Genomic DNA, 3,417 nt, shown 5'->3' with positions numbered 1-3,417 from the left:
CTTTTCCCTTATAACTTGCCCCATTCTTGGTGCAGATTGCTGGGGAGTACGCAAGTTCCATGGTTGCCTACAGTGCATCAAGTATTCTGAAAATGATTAGACTGCAGATTCTGCCTCCTGTATAGTCAAAACATTTAAAATACCATTAAACCTCTGCTTTCCCAGCTCTGTGGGTTTCTGCAACCTACAGCTCACAAAATTTTTGTGTCTGCAGGGGTTCATAATATACTCTAGACTTGATGCAGTGTTGCACATGTTTCTACGATGTGATTATGGGGAAGGATGTGATGCAGCTTGCCTTTTATTTTGAGATGGAAATTTTGCATGACATTTATCTCTCCCCTTGATTATGTACTTTGGTTCCCTGTGATCATTTTTCATGGGGATGAAAGGGTCTGCGAGAGTTCTGTCATCTATTTTATTTAGATTTTTGATTTTTAGATTTTCATCCCACAGTCAACCAGTATAGCAGGAAAATATAAGTTCCTTTGTGGCAAGTGGCAAAGAGGAGAGAAGGCAAAAGGGGGGGCATTTATTAGCAGACACCATTTGTGGAGCCCCCACCATGTCCTGAGAATGGGGTGGGAGCTTTACCTCCATGATCTCTAACCGGCCAATGCTGCTTGAGAATTAGAGGTCAAATGATCTGATTAATGATAAGTGGTGCTTAGGAAGTATTACAGTCAAGATTTGAACCCAGGCCTGACTAGATCCTAGGTCTGTGCTTAGGTCACTGCACAGCAATTATGCAGCTATTGAAAGCCAGGTGCTACCTAGGTCCAGGAAATGTAGAGATGGTGACTCTGGTGTGTGAGGTTTGCATTCCAGGCAAGACTATCCTCTTCCATTACATACGACTACATAACCAGGCAGAAGTGACTTCCATGAGGTAAAGTGTTCTGAGAGTGTAAAGAAGGGCACAATCACATCCTTTACTCTTTTTAGAAAACTTTTTATATGGACCTGATGAATATGCAGGAAGAAGGGAATTCTGGTTGTGGGTGGGGGAGTGTGATCAAAAACACAGAAGTGAGAACTTTTCAAGTGGGATAGTTGAGACTGAAGATACAGTTTGTTTTTTGTAAGCACTAGGGTAAGGACTCAGCTTTCGGACTCTTCCCTTGTGCTGTGCTGCATCTAAAACATGTAATGGTTTGGGCCTCTGGATTTAATGCAGATGCTGCAGCCACCAGGGATGAAGTTAGGCATTTTGCCCTGGCTGGCTGCTCTCTAAGGTAGGTACCATGTGACTGGCAGGGAGCAGCAATTCAGGATAAAAGAAAAATGAAATAGGGAGGAGGAATGCCTGTTTCCAGTAGGTCCTTCCAAAGAAATCCTCAGTAGCACTTTAGACACATGATCATGCCTAGAACTCTGATGGCCTCCTCTGTGTATGGGATTGAGTTCAAGCTGCCTTTACAACTACTTTCTTCAGGCTCATTTCTTGCCTCCATACAAGGTGGAGGAAGGCCCCGGATGGATGATCCCATCCTCTCTCCAACCTTTGTACCTGGATGCAACACCTTTTTCCCACGTGCATCCATTCTTTCTCTCCTTCTGCACAGGAGCATCTCTAATTCGTTTGTTAAGACCAACTGGAAAATTTCTTCCTCAGTAATACATTCCTCCACTTAGCCAGAGATAACTGCTCCCTCCAAGTGCTCCCATATCCTGTTATCTTTGTGAAAATTCTTTGAATATGATATCATAATTATCTGTGTCCAAGTTTGCCTGCTCCACTGGTGCTGTGTACCTCCAGGGCATAAGAGGACTTGATGGAACAAATGAATGAATGGGTAAGGGAGCAATAGAATGAATGGCTGATTTCTCCATCACCATAGACTGCTGCAAGATCTGCACCAGTGGGCAAATTAGCACAAGAGGGAATGAGAGTGGGAGTGAGGAAATGATGAAGAGCATTTACAGCGGTCTGGGCATTTGTCCCCTGACCAATACCCTGTAAATACAGGCAAACATGGAAGGAACAGATATAGATAGGGACACCTTCCTGAGGCAGGTGCTGTGGAATCCAGGGGGTGACAGGTGGAACACAGGCAGCTTCTCCAGGATAAATTCAACTGGCCTAAAAAAAAAAAAAAACACCTAAAAGAGGATTAAACTGTTAAAAGACAGTGTATGCCTGTACACTTCTGTTGCTGAGGTTTTTAGTAGCTACCTGGTAGAAATCTCTGGTATATATATTATTTCCCATTTTCAATTTCATGGAGTACATCATTTTCCAAAGCAGTGTCCCCTGTCTAGTAATATCTAGTCAGCCAGCCACATCCCTCTGCTGAGCTGCATAGATAAATCACATCTCTGCACATTGCAGTAAAGACAGCTTACTGGGGTAGGAAAACGACTCTCTGGGTTTTGCAGAGATGTGAGTGCAAATCCAAATTGGACCATTTACCAGTTAGGGAATCTTGGACAATTTCTTTTAAAGTCTCTTTTTCTATGCACATCTCATCATCTGTAAAGTACAGAGGACCCCCCCAGCCATCTCTGTGGTGAGGACTGAAGGGCTGAGTAGGCAATCCCTAGTTACCAGTCTCCTGCTAGCCCCCTGCCCTCCTTCCTTGAGAGACAGCTGAGTGGGGTGGAGCCAGCAGAGAAGGCAGACTGGGGGAACAGGACTTGAATTGCACTTTTATAATTTTGGAAAGCTCTCATAACTTTTAAAAAGGGGTTGCATATTTCTCATTTGTTCTTTCAAACACTTGTGATGCAGGCCTCTGGGGTGGGATATTAAAGCATGAGCGTCAACAATCTCAGACTTGGAACCTCCATGCTGTGACTTCCTTAGGCATCCTGCATGCCCCTGTCTTCCCCTTTCATTTGTTTCCTTGAATTTCATTCATTTATTCATCTATTCTTTCATTCCTCTACTCATTAGTTAATGAATGTCACTCAGTTGTTTATTTTTTCCTTTATTTATTAAACATATAATGAATACCTCCTTTGAGGTAGGCATTGTGATAGACCCATGGGATACAGATATAATCCCAGTGTTCAAGGGGCTCATTTTCCACCAGATGTGCATTGATAAACTAAGGCACATACGCGCACACACACACACAGTGATAAAGTGTCGAGTGCTGCAACAGAAGTGTGAACAGGGAATTGTGATAGCATAGAGTGGTATGTGATTAAACCATCTCTGATTAAACACTGCATGGGTCAAGGAGGAGGTGCAGTTTCATTTTCCGTAACCAGTATTAGCTGGTCCCTTAGAAGAGCTCTTGGCTGGTGACATCACTTAGTTATGCAATCATAAGACTGGCGTCTCCTCAGGTCTCAGGAACTCTGACTTAGTATCACGTTTATGTAATCGAGATGAGCATCTACATGTGGAAAATGAAAGCTATAATCTTGGAGTGAATATAGGAGGCCCCCACAGTACTAGCAGGGAATCCA

Source organism: Mandrillus leucophaeus, unplaced genomic scaffold, assembly GCF_000951045.1.
Source record: "Mandrillus leucophaeus isolate KB7577 unplaced genomic scaffold, Mleu.le_1.0 Scaffold360, whole genome shotgun sequence".
In the NCBI taxonomy this organism is placed as follows: Eukaryota; Metazoa; Chordata; class Mammalia; order Primates; family Cercopithecidae; genus Mandrillus; species Mandrillus leucophaeus.
This window is presented reverse-complemented; position numbering follows the sequence as displayed.